Source organism: Mastomys coucha, unplaced genomic scaffold, assembly GCF_008632895.1.
Source record: "Mastomys coucha isolate ucsf_1 unplaced genomic scaffold, UCSF_Mcou_1 pScaffold15, whole genome shotgun sequence".
Taxonomy (NCBI): domain Eukaryota; kingdom Metazoa; phylum Chordata; class Mammalia; order Rodentia; family Muridae; genus Mastomys; species Mastomys coucha.
In genome coordinates, this window is record NW_022196897.1 from 48,186,681 (window position 1) to 48,192,523 (window position 5,843).

Here is a 5,843-nt window from a genome sequence, read left to right on the forward strand (position 1 = left end):
ATATATATATATAGAGAGAGAGAGAGAGAGAGAGAGATAGCCCATTTTTAATAAAGAGAAGTGTAAACAACTGTAAAGGTGGCATTTTAAGTCTTGCTTGAAAAGCTAACAGTGGTTAATGCTTCAGTACTGTAACCACTATGTAGCCACCTTCTCTTACTGCAGTAAATGCTGTGACCCTGACTTGTCTCATTTGAGGCAGCTTGTCTGTCTGGTAAATTGCATCTGACATTCAAAAGTTGAATTTCAGTTCTTTTTGTATTTTCATTATACAAAGCCATGAGTAATATAGCACATATATACAACCAAGTATTTATGCTCTGGGTAAGACTCCTGATCAGAGACAAACTGTTAATAGTTAAGTTCTAGAGAAACCAAAAGCAAGTTGCCGACTTTTGCTTCTATCGTGTTGTTCAAAGGTCAATCTCAAGCTTACCTGGAAAATAGAGATGTTCTCTGTGTCCTATTTGCTATGAAGGGAGCCTCATATGTTCTGTCTATTCACAGAAGCCTAGGTTGGGCCTCTAGCCTCTTCACTCACATCCAAAATGCACAACGAAGGCTCCAGAAATTTTGGTCCCTTCCTCTTCATGCACTGTACTGGCTCATACCCACTCATGTCTCAGGTTAGCCTCCACTCCAGGATAGACCTTCTGATACAAAATGAGATCAGATGCTCCTTCAAGGAGCTTCCCAGAATCTCACTATTTACCTAGCGAGGTGATCCTTCATAAGCAGTGGCATTCACTGGAAGTATTTATTGTACTGGTTCCCAGGAGCTGCTCTAGACATTCAGCAGCAATAAGTCTAAGTGACCTGAGATTTACATTGCGTGGTGTTAACAGCCATTGCAAGTCCAAGAATCTATATGCCGAGGGTCAGGACAGCACAACCCTTTGTTTCTTTAACAGGCAAATTTTAAATCTAGAAGAGAAGAGTTATGGGCTAGCTGCTTATTAAAAGTAGTGATTTCCTCTCGAGAATCTTCTAAGCTAGATGCATCGACCCCCGCCTCCGCCACCAACCCGTTCTTGTTCTGTTCAACAAGGAGTCTAACCTTGCAGTTTCTATATTAAAATCAAAATTAACAGTTTCTCTTTTAATCTGTCACTTGTTCTTTCTAGACCATAAATCACCTCCAGAACATGTTGGGGAGACGATGAAACAGTGAGCATTAAGTGGTGTTCACACAACAGCATCTTTACTGTGGCGCAAAGCCAGCTCTTCACAGCTGTGGATAACACTGGCTTCCCAGGGACATTGGCCTCCTTTTCCCTCTTGCAGTGGCAAATCTGTCCATCTCCTTCTCTTTCATCATACTGATTATAGAAGGTGAAGAGTCACATAAAGAATTTACTGCAAGAGCCACTCACTTAAGGTGGGGGCAGCTGGATAAGAAGCTATAACTTAGCTAAATTTGTGACATACTTCCCACATGGGGCCCACCAGTCTGCTAGGACACACAAGGGAAAGCAGCAGCCAAAGTAAAGAGCCGTACACAGCAGAGGTGGTCAAACAACCAGTGTAAGCATAGACATATCATAGCTGAGAGGATAGCATTCAGGCTTGGAGAATAGACAACCAGAAACTGGCCATTCTATGCTGAAGGGATTGCTCTAGCAAATTCCACACTGTTTTTGTTTGTTTGTTTAGATGGATGGTTGGTGTTTTGGTTTTTGTTATTTATTGGCTTTTGTTTTCTTGTTTTTTGTTTTGTTGGTTTGTTTGTTTTCTCTACTGGGAGATCACATTGTTTGTACTTTGGATTTCAGGCAGTATATGCCAGGAACCCTTCTCCAGTGTCCCCACTACCAAAGATCTGTACCTTTTCCACAATCAAAATAAAATTTGTATAGTGACTACTTATTAATACCAGTTTTCAAATTGAAGTCTTAGTGTATTCAAATACTTGGCCATGTGTCCACCTCCCTAGGGTATTAAAATAACAAATTCTAGTATCTAACCAGAAGAATAAGGAATCACCATTATGGAACTTTTTCACACATATAAAGGTACTTGGTGAACATAAGCACCATGAAAATTTCTTCTGTAAATAGCTTAGTTGAAGACTTGGAAGCTACAGGCCTGGTTCAAGACCCAGTTTGGGTACTTTAGTGCTAAGTCAGATTATCTTCCCTGAGCCTTCCTTTTCATAAGGTCATTGATAATGAGAGTTTCTATTGCCATTGTCCATTGTGCTCTGAACCTCCATTAGGGGATCCTTAGTTATCCACTGAGAATGTCTCAGAAGCCATAAGCACAATGCAAAGTGTAGAGCTCAGCTTCTAAATAAGATTAACCAAGGTCTAAAAGAAGAAGTCAGAAGTGGGGCTTATGCTGATTCCAGAGAATCTTGTTAGAAAATGAGGAGGCGGTACTGTGCACAGCATGGGTGCACTCGAAAGGCCCACTGGCTAAAGCTTGGTTTGACCATTAGAGAAAACGATGTATGTAAATAATAATCTATGACTCCATGTGAAAAAAGAGAGGGAATGAAGGGAGAGAGGATAAGAAGAAAGACTTAAACCTGTCCCTAGAGGCATTGCTGGTGTGGCTACTGTGTCATGTATGGTCAGTAGGTAGCAGAGAGGAGAGAAGCTATGTCTATCCTCAATGTTCTCACCTGTGAACATCTGAATGATTTGTAACCTAACACTCCCTAAAGAAAGCGAGTCAGAGATGTCCACCATGGACCCAGACAGGGTCCTAGCCAGAAGGGAATACCAGCTTGGCATTGCACAGGCCTGGGGTGGGGCAGACCATGCCCCAGATAATCCCTGCCTGATTCCATAATGCATGGATGGGGCATAGTACTTCTGAGACCTGTCCTGAGATGCCCCCAGACACTCAGAGTCCCTGGGTGCCACTAAGAGGAGTAAGTGGTACAGAAATGGAAAAGAAACAGAAGGGTGTGGGCACAATGAAGAACTGGACACTGGAGGGTAGTGAGGAACAGCCTGATGTGAGTAACTAGTTATTGCCATCAAGACCATGGTGGAGTCCTGACCTGTATTGCTGTTGGAGGCCACATCTGGGTCCATGCTCCTGCAGCAACAGAGGTCTGTTACTACCAAAGGCCATGTGGACATCTCTGTTCTTAGCTGTAGCCTGGAGACATGTTGGTATCTGAGGGTATACAGAACTGGACCTACCCCTGCCTGGGCATTGTGGAAGAGCTGGCCCTGGGGGTATGAAAGCAAGAGAGCTGACCCTGCTTCTAGCCAGCTGCAGCACTCAAAAGAGCACCCCACACATTGCCTAGGAGGCACAGTAGAGCTGGCCATGGTTGCAGGAATTTTGGGTGAGTCATTGTCAAGAGTATGAGCATGGGAGTGCTGGCCCTGTCACTTGGCTCCCATGCAGTGGCATGGGCGAGGGAGAGATACCCTCCTCCCAGCTCCCCCTCACCACGTGCAGCAGGTGGGAGACCTGGCCCTGTACCTTGTCCAGGCAGCTCAGTAAAGCTGCTCATGGTGACAAGGGCAGGGGTGAGCTACCCGGAGGGTGTGAGCATAGGAGAGCTGGCCCCACTATTTGCCTGCTGTTGACATGGGTGAGGGAGAGATGCTCCTTTCCTTGTACCCCTTGACATCAACAGCAGGCAGGGGAGCTGGCCCTGCCCCTCACCTACTGCAGCACCCAGGAGAGTATGCCCTACACCTCCTCTGGGCAACAGAGAAGATATGACCCCGAAGGTGGGGTTTGCTGGTTAGCTAATCCTGAGGGCATTAAGTATGAAAGAGCCAGATCTGCCTCATGTCCCTTTTTTCCTCACCAACTGCAGCAGCAGCAGAGGTGGGAGGTGGCCCTGGTGTCATGAGAGCAGGAGAGCTGGCCCTGCCCCTCACCTGCTGCAGCACTAGGAAGAGCCAGACCTTCACCTTGCCTAAGCAGCACAGTAGAACTAGCCCTGGATGTGGGAATTGTGGGTGCGCTGACCAGTGGCTGTGAACACAGGAGAGCCAGCCCTGACACTCGTCTGCTGTGCTGCACTGTGGTACAGATGAGGGAAAGACTCTCTCCTCTCCCTTGTCCCTCACCACCTATGGCAGGCAGGAGAGCTGGCCCCTGGGCCATGAGAGTGAGAGAATTGTCTCTGACCCTTGCCTGTTATAGTGCTTAGGAGAATGGGCCCTACACCTTGCCTGCCCAGTAGAGCTGTCCTTAATGGTATGGGTGCAGATGAACTAGCCCTAAGAGCATGAGAGCAAGAGAGCTGGCTCTGCCCCTTGGTGGTGGTGGCATTGGATGGGCCAGCCGGTGCAGGGCAGGAGAACTCACCCTGATAATGTGGAAGCAGGAAAACTGGTGGGCTGAGCAGTTCAGATACCTCTCAGGCCCAGATCCAGGGCTTTGGATTGGCCCATGCCAGCATCTACCCATCTATGAACTGCTGGTGTCCATGAAGGGGCCGGTCTCACAGATCCAAAATCACAGGATCTCTACAACACAGGGTACCGAAAGGATATCTGAGAAGAGTCCTAGTGAGGTTCAGTTTTGATAGTGCAGCAGAAGCCAGAGGCCTTGTATCAGATTGACATACCAGACCAACAGCTCATTACAACGAACGTTTGCAAGCAAAGAAGTATGGGCAAAGAGTATACTGTAGGACACAGTGTGCCATACTACAACTTCCACAATGAATTTTTTTCTCTCTCTTAGTGGGGGTAACAAGGGTGAAGGGTGGATAGTAGGGGAGAGGGAGATGAGTGGGACTAGGAGTATGATGTGAAATACACAAAGAACCAGTAATACATGAATGAATGAATGAATGAATGAATGAATGAATGAATGATGGAAAGAGAGACTTAAGCCCAGGTTGCCACTTTGGGTTAGACTATTTCACCATCCCACATGATGTCAGATATTAATGCTGAAGAACTTAACATTCACTAGAATTTTTTTATCTTTTGAAAGAGTAATTGATAAGGAATGAGAAACTGGAAAAATTACTATTTTGCAAGCTGAAGTGGGTAGCTGACTCAGACAAGGAACATCAGTAGACGTCAGAGCCCTTGGGTGAAGCACTGTTCAAAATCAGGGTGTGTTCCCATTACCCCACAGGTGCTTGATCACAACATGAAAAATGTCCCACCTACATTGGAGAGAGGGGATGACTGTCACTTTAGTCCTATCATCAAGCCTTGTCATTTTAGTCACTGTTGTCAGAAGCAACGTGAAATAGGATCTTCTGAGGTGATGCGGTAGGAAGGACACGGGTGTCTGTGATGGCCTTTCATCAAAACATGTTTACCTCAATCTCTCCAAGATGAACTCAATTTCTTTTTTTAGAAAACATAGTGGAGAAAGACTGGCCTTTTCAAATGACATTGTGGCTTTTGTTAGAAAGTCTTGTCCACAGATTGGCCCAAAAAGTGCTCAGTTTTCCGTCTGCCCTGTGCTTTCTTTTGGAAGGCAGCAGATGATGTCTTCCGAGCTCTTTACACATTGAAGATAAGAAACTCACTGATTTAATGCAAGTAAAGAAAATAAAATCAGTGGTCTAGAAGCCTTGGTTTAATGGGCAGGTGCTTTTAGAACTAAGTTATCTGCTAAACTGTTTTTCTGGCATGAAATTCAGAGTGCCTTGGAAAACAGCTTTCAATGAAAATGTGTATTTTTCTTGGCTAATTTGACCTATTTAGTTCAGAGGTAGCCTAGTAAAAAGATAAAAAGATTAGTTTTTTGTTTGTTTTTGTTTGTTTGTTTTATTTTGTTTGATTTTTTTTTTTTGAGTCCAAAGATAGAGATTTGTGGCATCTAGGGAAAAAGCCTACAGACCATCATCAATGCTCTGCTCTATTTCTTCACTGACTAAATCTGTTGTTTACAGGAATGCCATA

General features: G+C 45.0%; 1 non-coding gene across 1 annotated transcript; it reads left to right on the forward strand.

Annotated features, from left to right (window-relative positions):
* The first annotated feature begins 2,526 nt into the window (after positions 1-2,526).
* LOC116092772 lies at positions 2,527-2,657 on the forward strand. Its single transcript, XR_004119482.1, has one exon. It is a non-coding gene; the product is annotated as a small nucleolar RNA SNORA17 (small nucleolar RNA).
* The last annotated feature ends 3,186 nt before the right edge of the window (positions 2,658-5,843 follow it).